At 46.3% G+C, this 15,521-nt stretch overlaps 1 protein-coding gene and 1 long non-coding RNA gene across 3 annotated transcripts in view; both read left to right on the plus strand.

The window, feature by feature from the left end:
* Positions 1–11,819, plus strand: part of LOC111095501 — a 161,480-nt gene extending 149,661 nt beyond the window's left edge. Inside the window, exons 2-4 of the long non-coding RNA XR_005357999.1 lie at positions 10,245–10,457; positions 10,717–10,856; positions 11,405–11,819. This is a non-coding gene — a long non-coding RNA (uncharacterized LOC111095501). The remainder of the gene's footprint in view (positions 1–10,244; positions 10,458–10,716; positions 10,857–11,404) is intronic.
* Positions 1–15,521, plus strand: part of LRMDA (leucine rich melanocyte differentiation associated) — a 1,014,859-nt gene that overhangs the window by 445,972 nt on the left and 553,366 nt on the right. The gene's annotated exons all lie outside the window — the stretch shown is intronic.

Genomic DNA, 15,521 nt, shown 5'->3' on the forward strand with positions numbered 1-15,521 from the left:
CAGGGCAGGGTTGGTTTATAATGCTTGCATGAATTAGATAGCATTCGTGAAATAGAGAACAGCTAATAAGATGGGAATTCAATTTATTTGGCATGGTCTCATTTGGGAGGTGGGATGGTGTGTTAAATCACTCAGTGTTCTTCAGCTAGCGTGCATGATTTGAGTCCTTATCTTGAGGTTAGGCACTGCGGCCCATAGAAAATAAAATGTGGCCCCTGCCTCCAAAGAGCGTAAAAATGATTTCCTTTCTGTGAGTGTTTCCTGAGTGCCTGCAGCATGCCCAGGATCCTGCTGGTGCCCGAGACTGCAGAGGTCCATGCCCCTTGCAGCAGAAGCTGTGGGCAGCCTCCCCTGCCCCCTCAGTGTTACACCTTCTGTGCACCCCTGCCCAGTACCAGCCACAAGCTCCCGCAGCTCTTAGACTTGCAAGCTTTCTCTGGCTGCTAGAACTTTATAATTATTTTTATTTTTATTTTTTTTTGCTTGTGGCAGGGCAGACTGAAAATGCCAGAGAATTAGTGACCCTCAGGTACAGCATCCCCGACACCAGTGACTGATGGGTGTTTGGTGGGTAAAGGCCCCATCTTCCTCAGTTGGGGTAGCTCTGAGGGATGTTTTATTCTGTCTCCCAGCATTCCCCGGCTGCAGTGAGGTCCAGTTGCCTAAGGTACCTGGTAAGGTACCATGCACTGTTACTCGCTTCTTTCCCTTCCCTGTCTCACTTGCTCACTCTCCCCACTCCTGGGGTCACTTGCCCCAAAATACTTTGACTTGAATGCTCATCTCAGCATCTGTTTCTGGGGGGATCTCAGAAGTCCTTCATGGTCTGTACTGCCTTTGATAGAAGTCAGCCTCTGATGAAGGCTATCGAAGACATGCAAAGTGCCGGGGTCAAATAGGACGTGGAGGGGTTCAGTCCACATAAGAGAATCTGGGGAGACTCCTTAGAAGAGGTTACATCTGGATTAGGCTTTTATGGAATGGGTAGGGTTGTCGTTAGGAAGCTATGAAAGGGGAGGTCACCGCAGGCTGACAGCCTCTATAGAGGCCCAGAGGTGGGAAAGAATATGAGACGTGTTGGAAAATGGTGAGTATCTGGTGTGGCCGTGGTTCATGTACAAGGGGGTTGGCTGGGGAATGTAAAGGGAGGTTCCTGGGGGTCCAGTTACTGAGGGTTCAAATATGAGGCCTGGCATTCGAACCTGAGACGTGCACCCTACTTTGTGGGCACTGGTGAGTCTTGCTGTTATTCTCGCAGTGAGGGGGCAGTTTTCATCTTTAGGATCAAGGCGCAGGAATAACATCTATGAGAAATGGAAACTCGGTGAGTATGAGGCTACTGTGTGGCCCCTCAATGCTAGAGAATTTCAGACTAAGGAGAGAAAAGCGTTAGCAACCCAGGAGGTATCAGGGAAGGGGTGAGAGTGGAGCTGAGTCCATTCACTCATTGAATCCCAGCCAGCATGTACGAAAGGCCCAGGGGCAGGAGCCTAAGTTACTTTTTCCCTTCTGCTTTCCAAAAGAAACTTAAACATTTTTTATGGTCCCCTGAAGTCTCACGGGCTCTAGGGAGTGTATGTCTCATGCTTGATGGAGAAGTCAGCCCTGCTTGGCATGAGGGGAGCACCATCATTCTACCTACTTCTCTGAGGCTAAGTTCTTGCAACTCTGCTCCTACAAGGTGTAGAATTTCAGCATTAGGAGGAGGTTGACCTCAGCATTCATCCTCTAGAGGCAGAGACTTGAGGCCCTGGGCAGAAGGGCCGTTCCAGGTAGACCGGGGGGTTCCAGCCAGGAAGCCCCCGAGAAGAGTAGCAGGTGGAAAAGCGTCCCAGGGCCCAAAGGGTTATGTCTGGCTTTTTGTCTGTTGGGGTCTAGTAAGCAGGCTTGTATTGGCTTGTTTTCCCTCCAGAGTCCTTCGTGAACTTATCCTCCCAAAGACTTACCCCTCCTCCCAGCCGTGCAGGCTCCTCTGCCTTCCCTTTGGCTCCACCACCCCTCCTGCGCATTTGCAGGGACTCATCTGTCCATTGCCAGAGAAATGCCCTCCTGCCTTTCTGTGTCTTTAAAAACGATGACAAAGGAGAAGAGGCTTACTAAATAAAGTGATCGCATCGGAAAAAGGCTGGCGAAAAGAAACCACAGTGAAAGGAAGGCCCATGGTTTGGGGATTTTTTTTTTTTTTTTTTTTTTTTTTTTTTGCTCCTTTTCAAAAATAGTCAAAACACATGCAACACATACTTGTGAAAGGATCAAAAAGGGAGAGAAAATTGCAGCTGGCAGTTGTTTGCTCCCCTGTTATTTGGTTGCCCCTTAGCTTCCAGCTGTTGAAATGGTGAGCTGATGATAATGCGTGTTTCGCCTCTCCTGTTGGTGTTGCTGTGTTTTTATTCCACGTTTAAAAGTGAGCTTCGACTTCATGAATCCCATGTGCTGGGACAGCTGAGCTGCGGCTTTTTCTGTTCGTGTGATTTGCATCATAAGGATGCACTTGTACTGCCACCGAAGTGCCTAAAATTATGATTTTGGTGAGCAAGGGACTATTTTAACACATGCAATTTTTGGTTCTTCTTCCAAAAGTTTGGAGGCATGATTCGGTGCGCGAATGCTCTCTCTGAGTCTCTGAGCCCCACTTTCTGGTGAGAAAGAAGATTCGTTATTTCCCTTTTGTGAATTCAAAATTGTGATTGGCGAGTCTTAGGATGTCACCTGGGGTAAGATCTCCCGGTTAGCTAACCTCTCTTGTGTCCTTCTCAAAGGATCTTTCTTTGTAAACTGGGTTGGTTTGTAATTGTGTGTTTGACACCTTACTTACAGATAACTTACACAGTAGATGAGGAGTCTGCTAATTAATTAGTGTTAGTGTCATTCAGATATATCAGTACAGGTTTGGGAACATGGGGCAACATCACCTCTTGTGACTGTGGCCCAGTGCAGAGGTCAAGGTCTATATGGTGCAATTTAATTGCAAAAAAAAAAAAAAAAAATCCTCAAAATACATCTTTCCCCTCCCCACTCCCCCCACAACACATGCACACATGCACACTGCCCTTTTCAAAAAACAAGTTGTCATCTGTCTGGGTTAAGTTAGTATGTCATTCCTGGCTACAAATACCATAGCTTTGTATTATGGAGTCAAGGAAGTTTAAAGCTGACCAGGGACCTTGCCAATTCTCTTATCTAACCTTTTTTTATTTGACAATCGATAGGACTGAGGTTCAGAGAGCCTCAGTGACTTGCCCATGATCACAACTTGCAAGACAACCTGGACTGAACTCTGTTTTAGTGTCCAAGTTTGATGTCATTCCTAGACTGAACTATACTGCTCTACCCAGATTTAGAAGGGACCGAGTGGCTGGTATTATAGAGATGAGTAGACGTGGTCAACTCAGGATGTTATCTCTCATCTAGTCCTGCAGGGGTAGAGATAGGACTACAAGTAGCTAGATTACCAGGCTAGGGAATAGGTATCATGGAAGTGACCACACTTGCTATGGACTTCATGAGGGAAGCAGTCCCTCTTTCTATTAATGGGTAATGGAAAAGGCTTCTTGGAGGACACGATATTTGAAGTGGGTCTGGAAGTCGACAGGGCTTTTATAGGCACTGGAGTAGACCTTATTTGATCGGTATTAATCATGTCCCTGAGCACAGAAATCCATAGAAGAGTTGGAAGGACCTGGTGGTTGTCATAGTCTGTTTTTTCCTCATCTTGATGGTTGGCTCTGGGGGTGCCAGGAATGGGCATGAGGAGCTCCAGGCCTGTCTATGTGCATGAGCACTGACCACCATGGCCCATAAGGTGCCCCTGCAGGATGCTGACCCTGCAAGTACCAAGCACCAAGGTAGTTAGGCAGTGGGTGTGGGCAGGATGGTCATTGCCTGGCAACAGAGAGACATATGGCTCTTGCTATCTGGGACACCCTTGGAGCTTTGGGCTGGCAAGCTGGAGACAACCCCTACCTGGGTAGGAATGCTGCTTCCCAGGGCCTCATCCCAAGAGGTCACCTCGTCTCCAAAGGTACAGCCTTCTGCCCTTTGAATGGAGTCGGAGTTGCCCTCAGGAACGTCACAAGTGACTTCTGAAAACTGCCCCCACCCTTCCAGGGGCTTCCTGGCATGCATCCCTTAGTCTGCCCTGCTTTTCTGAATCTTTAAAATAAGTTTTCATTAATTTTAGCTTACAGCGAAGGGAAGTAACCCGTGGCTTATAAATAATGGCAACAGTTTTATGGAAACACCTAAAAATCACCAGGGGCACATAATAAGAAAGTTCTCCATCTCCAGGTGCGAAAACACATCGCTGATTACTTGTTGAGCAAGACCCTGTCAGCTTTTTTATTACAATACATTATTGGGTAATAGTTTTAAAATTATTTATAGAAAGAAATCGAGCTGCATGGAGAATTCCATCATTTAATATGTTGTCTGTGAATCTCATTAGCCTTTGTAGCCTAGGGGTTAGGAAGGAGAACAGAGTTGGCTCTATTTTGAAGATGGAGCACTATATACACTTTTTGTCAGGGGGCTTGTTGACCTTATGTCAAGTTGCTTCTTTGCGAGTCTCTCTGTGTTACAACTCTGGTTTCCATGGTATTTACATAAACCTAGCAACAGTTTGCCGTGTAGAAGTGGTGGCAGGGCCTACGGTCTCCTCTGCCAAGGAGTAGGAGCAGAATCGAATGCTGGCCCTGCAGGCCGTCAATAGGGAACAGCGCTCGTGGGTAAGTTGTGCAGTATGTGAGGACGGTGGTGGTGGGGGGGGGGGTACAGAGGCGACGTCACCTGGACATCTTGTAGCCTCTCCCTTGTCTCCAGGTGACAGAGGCCGTTGCAGTGTTCTGTGTCCACGAGATCTGTCCTGTGAGTTCTCCCGTCCAGCAGCACATCAAGCTGCATGGATGTCACCAGTGGCGGGCATGCTGGCCCCAGTGTAGCCCTGGCCATGTTCTTTGGGGTCTTGGCAGAAGCCCATCCTGGGAGTGCTTCACTCTACACAACACACCTCTAGGTTTTCCATGGTCTCTGCTAGCCACTGACTGCACGGCTGGCTGGCCAGCAGACCCAGGGCTGAGCTCTGAGAAGGATGTACCCCAAATGCCCCTTCTAACTGGAGAACTAGCTTCCTGCATCTGGGGATGTTAGTGCAGTCAACATCAAGGCTGTGCCTGGAATCTTGGGAGGAAAATTAATATCAATTAATAGATCATTATCTAATGTGCTCTCTTTAGCCAGCCCTGCACCAGGTAGGAAGAAAATCCACAGCCTTGGAGGCAACTAGAACTGAGGTCGGACGCTGGCCTCAGAATGGCACGTTTCATCCTTCGTACCTTACAACAGGGAAGGAAACTGAAAGAAAAAAATGAAATCAAAGGGGATTCGCTGGGAGCAAACACAACAGAAAGGAGGAAAGACCTGGCTTTGAACACAGTAACCTTGGGCAAATAAAACCTTTGTAAGCCTCAGTTTCTCAGTAAAGTGAGACTAGAGGTATGTACCTTCTGGGTTTCGGTAAGGATAAAATGAGTTAAGGAAATACAGCATTTAGAGCTGTGTGTGGCCTCTGGGTGCTGTTGGATAAATATTAAGGCCCATGAGGGTCTAGTAAGTGGAAGCGCTGGGATTCAAACCAGGCAGTCTGATTACGAACTGTTGCCTTAACTATCATGCTATGATGCTTCCTAAACCCTTGTGGAGTAGATGTGTTGAGCGGGGCAGTGCACAAAGGGTAGCATCATACCAGGCAGAGAGGAGGGGCTTTGATCTTGGGGGATGGCCGTATAGTGCAGCTGAGTAGGAATGTGGGGGCCTTCCTGGGGACCTGCCCCATTCTTGGTTTGGTTCACCCGTTCACTTTACAGACCTTGATCAGACACCTGTCATACCTGAACCCAGGCACTGTGCATGAAGGGAACAGTCACTGGTAAGATGGTCCGTCCCTCGAATAGGAGGTGGGAGAGGACAGTGAAGCCTGTGACATATTCGATATGGAACATGAATTCTGCAGAGTGAAAAGAGGAAATAAGAACTTTCTGAGTGTTAGGCATGCTTCTACATGCTTGACATATCTTAACTCACTTAGTCTTCATGGTGACCCTAGGAAGCCAGCACGGTATTATGTCCATTTTGAGACGAGGGACTGAGGTCCAGAGGGAAGCTTGGTAAGTTGCCTGAGGTTATAGAGCTAATAAGGGACAGAGCTAGAATGCCAACCTGGACAACATGGCCTGGATTCCTGCTCCTAAGCCTTCACTCTGCACAGCCTTGTATGGGGCCTTTCGTCGACAGTCCTAAAGCCAAAATGAAAGTCTAGCTTTGATTTGCTAAGGAACAGAAGGACAGTATAGGCTCAGGATATGTTTACCTTGCAGGTCTGTGTTTACCTCTTGGCACCATTTGGACAATCTTTTAGCAGTGTAGGTAGTTTCCTCTGTTGGTTCTGCACAGTTTAGCCCACTTATCATTCCTAGATGCATAAATACTCCTGTACGAGGGAGTGATCGTAGGTTTTTAGATGCATGGAATCTCAGTTAGGCAGTCTTTGGAGCTCATCTCATGAATACTCAAGGCTATACTCACCAAAAGAAGCTTTTTTGGAATTTTAACACATTCTATAAAAATTTTTGCTACATTTATAAGGCTGTAGCTTCTGTGGAGGTATCTGTTTGATTGGATATGTTTCCTCTCTCCTTGGGATTTGTCACCTGGAGAAGATCTGGAGGCAGTCCTGGGGGTCTGGAGAAATGTTCTCATTTGCTGTGGGTCCCTGCTATGTCCAAGTAGACAGGATGCTAAAAACTTGATTTTCAAAGATGCATTGTCCCTGAATTATTAATAATTATCTCTCCCTTCTCCGCCCCCCCCCCCCCTCTTCTCCGTCTTTCTTTGTGAACATCATCATCATGACAAAAACCCTTGAGTTGACCTTAGTCCGGTTTGTTAGTTTTCTTCTGCTGGAATCTGAACACTCAGCTAGATTCTCATCATGGAGAGATGCCTCCTCTTTCTCAGGCTTTTCCACATCCCCAGCCCTGGTGAATGCAAGAATCTAAGAGCTTGACAACAGGTCAATGCTGTAATCTCTCCTCTCCAAGTTTCTCCATGCACTTTACAGGTGAAGAGGCCAATGTGTGGAGAGGAAAGTTCTTAAGAAGAGTCCTTTAGCTGGTTATGGCAGGGCTGAGTCTGGGAACTGTATTTTCTTCTCCTTCATAGTACCACATCCTAGATCCTCCTCTATTTTGGGCACAAAGATCTTCTATCACGTTCTCAAAAATGTCAAAAGAAAGAAAAGAAAAATGAAGCATGGCTCAGACTGGGTCTCATGGTACCAGTCATGAGAGGTGTCCATGACTTGCTGGGTCCCCAGAAAGTGCCTCTCCCTCACTGTGTGTGCAGCTGTGTGCACTTGCAGCCGAGGCTACCCCCTGCAGAGCGGGTGTGAGGGTGGGCGGCTGGCCCATCTCGCTACACTAGAGTGATTTCCTAGAGAGAGGGGAATGGGTTTTGTGTGTGGTCTGTCTAATGCCTCTCACATCCAATAACTTTAAAACCAATCAAATTAATAATGTAGGGAGAAGCAAATGGAGTCACTCCTTAGATATTTAAACAGGAATATTGCTGCCACTTACATGTAAATCTTTAATAGGATATGAGATTTGGCAGTAAACAACAACAAAAAACAATAAATAAACAAAAATGCCAAGTGGCTGGAGGCCTGGTTCTTTTGCTCTATTTTAGGTTCAATCATACCTGCCTGATGTTAGCTTCCTCAAATAGATGTATTTATTGAGGTCCTACTTCATACTGGGTGGTGTGTTTTCGAGACTAGATCATAAAGTAGAGCAACATACGGTCTTTACTCCCAGAGGATGGAAGATGAATCCAAATACATATCAGGCTGTGCCAAACGTCAGCCTGGTTCTCTATGTACTCTCTGCTCCAGCCATGCAGGGGAGGGATGGATGACGTGTAGGGCTAATTCCCTCCAAAGTTTATGCCATGAAATATTTTCACTTGGATGTAGTGTGTGGGGCTGAATCTCTCTTCTGTAGGAGTCAGTCCGGAGAACTTTCAGAGGAGTCATTGAAGACCTCTAACCAACATAGGAAAGAGCTGTGGGTTTGTGTGTAGGGTGGGGGGTGCCCACACCCCGGCACGAATGCTTCTGTCTTTTAGGTCCTGCGGGGACTTCCTGCAGTAAGAGCGAGGCTCCTCCAAAGTTACTTTTAAACCAAACCAAAGCACGTTTTATTTTCAGGATCTAAAATTTCAAGAGGAAGTTTTCCTACAACTCTGTTTATATATCCCCTTCCTCCTTCGGATCCTTCCTGACCAGGCATTTAATATTTGATAAGCTTCCTATTCCATTGCCTCACCCCCAGTTTCTGTCATCCAGACTTATTAATGTGTCTCAGAAGTAAACTCCTTCATCCTCCAATTGTTCTTCCCACTCCTACCCTCCCACCCCCACCTTTCTCTCCATCGACCTCCCTTTTACTTTTTATCTCTCTTTTCTGGTTCCTCTGCTGTGGTGAGTAAGAAGAACCAAATGTGACACTAGAACAGGTCTTTATTCCCAGTTGGTGTCTGTGTCCTGTGCATCTAGGAGGCCAGACTTCCCAACAGTTGGGGTGGGAGTAGGGGTGAATCATGGCGTCCGCCTTCGTTCCTTCCACATTCCGTTTAGCAAACTGCTTTGTAGGGCTAACTCCTCCCTTTGAGGCAGATCTCTTACTCTTCACCAAGAGGCTGCTCATGCTCTGAAGCTTTAAATGGTCACCGCCTCAACAGTCTTTTTCCTTTTTCTCAGGCCTGACCACATGGGATATGGTTTGGTTTGCCTTTCTTGATATGTCAGATTGGTTGGGATGACCCTGCTTGGTGGACACTGGGCATAAATGTGTAATGTGTTCAGATCGGGTATCTGAAGCTAGGAGAAAGGTGTGGAACTGTCCTTGCCAGAAGCCCTCTTGTCTGTTTGATTGGTTGTTACTGGCCACTGGGAAGTCGCCTCCTGCCATCTTTTTATTAGTGTGATTAAGCGTAGCCTCCTTACCCAGATTCCCATCCTTGCTTTACATTTACCCTTCGATGCAGGGTCCTGACAGTTGGGCCATCTCTTCAACTTATGTATTTAATGCCTCCTGTACTTTTCACCATGGGCACAAGTCATCGATTGTGTGACTCTTCTCCCAGAACTCAGATGAGGCCTCAGAATCTTGTTCAACAGTGGCCTGAAAGGAGCCACCAAATGACTAGATTTATCATGAGAATTAAAACCTATTTGCTCTCATTGCATCTAGCCCAGACACTCATTTTCATTTGCAGTGTAGACTTCTCGATAGGCTTTTCCTTCCCTAGTCTTGACAATTTTATTTTCTGTCTTCTGTTCTTCATCTATTATTGGTGCTGCTGAGGAGAAGGATAGTAGTGTTTAGGAAGCTCTGACAGTGTGCCAGACCATACAGGGTACTATGCACAGATTAATTCTTTCAGTCCTTATAATAACTGTGAGGAATACTTACCCTCATCTTACAGAGAGGAAAATGAGGGCCCAGAGAGGTTAAATGACTTTCCTAAGGTCACGCAGTAAGTCATTGTCTGAGCTGAACCTAAGACATGCTCTGTCCTTTTCTCCCTGCCTCAGTACCAACATCCTTAGCACCTCATTACATCTTCCATAGTCACTGAATTTTATTCTTTATCATCATGGCTTACCTAAATACTGACTGCATTGGAAAAATTAAAATTATGGTCTCCTTAATAAAATAACTTTGAAGGGGGTGTAGATGTCTGCACTGGGAATACTTTTTGTGTGTGAAACAAAAATTCAACTTGTTATAGTCAATGAAGTCAATGGTTCAGTTAATAATGCCCCTAATGGCATAATTCTGCTCAGTGCCAGTGATGGATACCTTTAAAATCAGAGACTAGATTTAATGACAAGACATGCAGAAATCAGTGCTGTCATAAATACAGCTGGGATGAGAACTCCATGGGAGAGGAAAACCCCTAGAAACCGCTTGACATATTGGTTTCAGTCTCATAAATCTCTGCTCTCCCAGCCCTTCCTGTAAATCCCCATCCATCCCAGCAGCACCCGAAGCATTTCCCCCTGTGCAGCGTGTTTGCATTTCCCCATGGCTTTTCTGTGCTCAGACATTGGCTTGTAGATCAACGCAGTTACCCACGCGCTGCTGGGGCCTGGGAGAGCTTTTTTCCTTTGTGCTTGTTCCATACAGGAGGAAAATATTTTTAAAGACCCTTTTTGAGGATGTCTTGAGACTCCAAGTACCGTGCCTTCCGAAGGCGTGACCTTCTATTATACGAATTCTCCTCCTCTGCGCTCCTCTCTACCCCACTTGTATGGGAATAAGTCTCTCCAGAGACTCGCCGTGGCCTAGGACCAAGATGTAGGCCAAGTGGAAACACACCAAAGTGATTTAATAGAAAAGGTAATTCCTATTCAAACGGGATGGTCCCTTATTCATTTCCTCGGATTATCATCAAATTTATGTCACCAGCAAAGGAGCTTTATTGAGTTTCACAGAGATATTCCTTTTGCTCTCATTGTCGTTAGTTGGCACGCTGACATTTTCATATGTGTCTCAGCTAATGCCTCAAAATTACTCCATCTACAAATGTAACAATTGAACAGATAATTTTAATAAGATTCAGCTTGACTTCAGACTGCACTCCTTCCTTTCTTTATAGAATGCAAATTGTAACCTGTTTTTAAAGCCGTGCAATGCAGTGAACTTTAATGGGATTTGACAACATCATATTAAGCACAACAACTACGCATAATGTACCGAAAAATTGGACGTGAAATTGGAAACATAGCTGAGAACAAAGTAAATTTACATGGTTTGGTAGTTTGAATGTCTGATATCATATTCTCTCATGCAAGCCCCATAAAAAAGCAAAGGATTTAACAATGGATATCAGCAGAAAGTGCTTTTAAAGTTAAAACTGATGGATGGCTTGTCAAAAAAAATAATTGCATTGGTTGGAAAGTCGGGATGCGTGCTGAGGGGGAGAGAACAGGATATACAGAGAGGATGATGGGAAGTGACAGTGGTCTGTCAGGAAGGACTGGCTGCCCAGAGGAGTGTGAAGTCGGAGCTATAAGGTGGCAGAGTAGAACAGGCTGTCAGAGCGGGAAAGTGGCTTTAATACCCTGCAAAGCAAAGGAATCCGCCTGTCAGCTTTGCTCAGCCGTGCTGAAAGAGGAAGAGAACATGGCATAAAGTTAGAGACATTAAACAGGGTGGGGGTGCGGGGGCCTGCGCGGGGAGCACAGGCAGCCAGAGCGCAGGGGATGGGAGGCGTCTCCTGCGGGTTTCTGAATATTTTCTTTTCCATTATGATTCCTTTTTTTTTTTTCTCTCTCTCTCTCAAGGGCCCCTGAATTAAATTTGAGGGGCTGAGGGTTCCATTCTGCTTTCGAGGAGGAGGGTGATCTCCGTAGAGGCGCACCCTGGCCCAGCGGGTGGCTCTCTTACAAGGACACCTAGGGACGCCTCGGCGCATCTCTGCCTTCCCAGATCTACAGCCTCATCTGCTGACCTTTTCTTCCCTTCGGGTTATGCTGTCCGTCTTCCTGGGGCCGACACTGATATCAAGTCACTCTGGGACTAGCTTATCTTCTGCCAAAGCGCTTTGAGGACTTAACACTTTCAGCCGTCCAACAGGATCATGATTAAAATGCAATAATCTGATGATTTTTCCATAAATATTTTTTTGCTCTATCAGCATTAGGTTTTGAATAATTTATTATTCTTCCTTAATATACTCCTGGCGATGAGGTTAATTTGGTCATCTTGCAGGGGCCTGGCTGGTAATGAACATTTTTATATCAGGCCTTGGAGTACTTCCTCCGTACACACATCACATCTTTACGATTTAATTGCCCCGGTTGCTTGAGAGCGTTGGAAGTCTAGGAGGGGTTGAAATAGAGTAGTTTCTCTTATTAAAAATGTTTTGTGTCCCTGACCTTAAAAAAAAATACATATGTTCTGAGCACCGTCCAAATTCTTCAGCTGCCTGTAGCCCCGATTCAAGTTTAGATTTGCCATGGCAGTTTGGAAAGAGGGTGGCGGGACTTCTTTCCGAGGAAATGACTGGGCCAGTCGTGGGGGAAGAAGATGGTCGTAGTAGTGGCAGCAAGCAACCACTTATGTATGTACTTCTTTTGTGCCAGGCAGTAATCTAAATGTTTTACACATAACAACTTTACGAGGTAGGTTCTACTAATATTGCTCTTTTGCAAATAAGGAACCAGAGATGTTAAGTCACTTGGACGAGGTCACACAGCAAGGAGGAGGTGGGATTAGGATTCAAACTCAGCAGTGTGACAGCAGGGACTATGCTTTTAATCAGGGGGCTGCAGCTGTGTGAGCATATGGGGATGCATTTAGATGCCAGGGGGGTTCCTGTTTTATTTCTGTTTTTCTGGTGTGTCCGATGCACTCCAGGAAGGAGGTTACTGGAATCAGGCAGCAACAACAGGCAGACGAGGCCGAGCTGAGGAGGGAGGGGGTCTCTTCGCTGTGCTGTCACTAGCTTGACAAGAGGGGGCAGGAGAGAAAAAAGACCAAAGGATGGAAGAGCTGTCCTGGCCACAAAGGCAAGCCAGCTTCCAAGCCTGAATGAAAATGCTCACCTGAAATCCTCAGTCTCGTGCTCTGAAGGCAAATCCGTACTTACACAACCACGTTCGGCTCTAGGTTGTGGTAAACCGGTTTCCAGAAGATGAGCGCCTCTGCTCTTGGCCTTCCCAATGCCTGGCTGCACATGTGAGCCAGTAGGCTGCCCTTTTGTATCCTGAATTCATCCAGTATAGTGTGACATTGCTCATTAAATGGATTAAATAGTAGGGTCGGGCCCTGGGTGTTTGTGGGCACAAGGGAGCATCTGTGATGACACCCAGTCTATGGTCCTGCTGGAGGTTACCGTGCTATGCCACCGCGCTTCATTGCCTGGTCATGTTGCCATCATCCTACTTTCCTGGGCCTGTACGTTTGCTGCAAACAAGCAGGGTGGCTTTCTATGCAGTGGGCTGTTTTCCTGCCCCAGCAGATTTTTTTTTTTTTTTCCTGGGAATCTCCTGGGACCCTTCCAGAGTTCTACACAGGAAGACACACACCTCTCATTGTCTTTCTGCACCCTGCTGGATCCATTGCGGCCTGGGGTGTCTCTAAGGCGCCTCCTCCAGGGCTCTGTGTTGCCCTGTGGCTGTAGCAAATCTAAATGCTGGACAGCAGCGCTGCTGGCCTCAAGTTGGATCTCTGGGGACATAATTGACATTTTGAATCAAAGAATTTCAGAGTTAGAGTGGATAGAGTTTACCCGGCCTTTTCAGGGTTCCCCTCTTGGGGGATGTCCAGGAATAGGGAACTCACTAGAATTAGGGATACTGCAAACCAGCTTGAGACAAGAAGAAAGTTTGTTCTTAAGACGAGCCTGGAACTTTCGTCCATTGGTCCTGGCTCTGACTCCTGGGGCTACACAGATCCCACGTGTGAAATGTGTAAGTCATATAATCCACTATAAAACCACGTAAGTCTTCAGCCTGCGACATGCCTGTCATCTTCCTCTGCTGCTGTTCCCTTTATGTTTGTTGGAGATCCTCATAGCTAGAGAGACCCTCAGTTGGAATTCTTCCCCTTGCTCCCCCCTTCTCTTCCCTCCCTTATCCTACTTTCTCTAAACTTACTCTCGGCAGTTTTTATGGTGCACCTACTCTTGCACCAAACTGTTTCAGATCCTTTCATTCACGTGGGACCTGAGCTCAGAATTTAAATATGAGCTCCTGACTTGAGACAAGGGGAACAAGACACGTCTGCATGGTGACACCTCAAGCTGGTGCTGCCGTTTCTGTTTTACAAATGAAGCAGATGAAGCTCAGAAAGGTTGAGTTGCTTGCCTGAGGACACACAGCTAGTGAACAGTGGAATAGATTTGGATTCTGGTCTTCTGACTCCAAAGCCTCAACTGTTTATTTATAGGGCATGTGCAGTGTACTGGTTCTAAGGGCAGGATCCAGAACCCAGCAGGCTTAGGTTTAAATCCTGGCTCTAACACATACCAGTGGGTGACCTTGGGCAAGTTGCTTGACCTCTCTGTTACCATCTGTGGAATGGTGATAATAATAGTACCTCCCTCATAGGGTTACTATGAAAATGAAATGAGATAATGGGTATAAAGCACCTGGCACAGCACCTGTATGTGATAACCATTCAATAAATGTTAGTTTAATATCCTCCTCCTCATCACCATTATCACTTTTTAAATTAGGTTAGGGAGAGCCAGAGCTCCGCACCCTAGGATACAGAGCCTGGAGGGCAGCCTCCTAGTTCTCGTTGGGGGCGGGTGTCAGCAGATTCACGGGGTGGGTGCAAACAGCCCTTCATACTGATGCTTTACAATTGAGGCTGGGCAGGGTCTAGGGAGGGTGGCAGTGGCTATTTTTTTGTGTGGGTTTTTTTTTTTTTTTTTTTTTTTTTTTTACACTTTGAGAAGATTGCTGCAGTTATCTGGAAATCTATTGCTCGGGCAAAAGCAGGATTGCGTGATACAATTTAAAAGGCCGGCAGCTGCATTTCATCCTTTTCACAAGAAAATAACCCCTTACTCCAGTGAAGCTAAAAATAAAAATGGCAGTACATTTGGCAACCACGCTCCTTCCTTTATTACCTCAGCAGTATCTGAATAAAATGTCTTATTAAGCAAGATATAAGGGCAATGAAAAGGAGAGTAAGTCAAATTAGTTGACATCGAAAGCTTGGTGCATCATATACAGCGAGGGTAGTTACTGTTTAGTAAAATGGATTTAATGCTTAATATAAGTGCTGATATTTAGATGGCTATATTTTGGCAACTCAGGGGAAAGAGTGGTGGCTTTTGAGCCAGTAGATCTAGGTTTAGGTCCTGCCCTTTCACAAACGACTCATATACCACCAGGTGATTTGCTTTATCACCATGGGTCCCACATCCTCCATATGCTAAAGGACGGGTGTTTCCTGGAGCCCAGTGGCTCTGCAGCAGGATCTCAGGGTCCAGAGCCCTGAGAGCCTGGGGAGGGGGCTGATAAACAGGGCTCTGGAAACCCACCCTGTCCATAGGTTGGACAGGTACTGTACTGTCTATACCTGCCTTCCATTTGGGGGGGCGGGGAGTGGTCATTGGTTGAGAATTTCTTTGAAGAAAGTATTGCACTGCCAAAGAAGAGGTATCAGAACCACCAGATCAGATTATTTCCAGGAAGCCTGGCAATGCTCACTTTGGAAAGTTCTGTGATGCCCAAGGAATTGACCTAGCTTTGGAAGCAATCTGGGCCCTGTGTCAGCTCCACCACTGTCTGGGGTCATTAAAACCTGCATGCCCAGGGGGCAGGGTGGTGCCCTAGAACACAGCGTGAGGCACGTGTGACCAGGGAAGAGAAATGGTCTCAAAGCCTTTCATAAATGTGGATGGGTGCAGGGTGTGCACACGTGTGTGTGTGTGTATGTGTATGA

The sequence above is a fragment of the Canis lupus genome, chromosome 4 (genome assembly GCF_011100685.1).
Source record: "Canis lupus familiaris isolate Mischka breed German Shepherd chromosome 4, alternate assembly UU_Cfam_GSD_1.0, whole genome shotgun sequence".
In the NCBI taxonomy this organism is placed as follows: domain Eukaryota; kingdom Metazoa; phylum Chordata; class Mammalia; order Carnivora; family Canidae; genus Canis; species Canis lupus.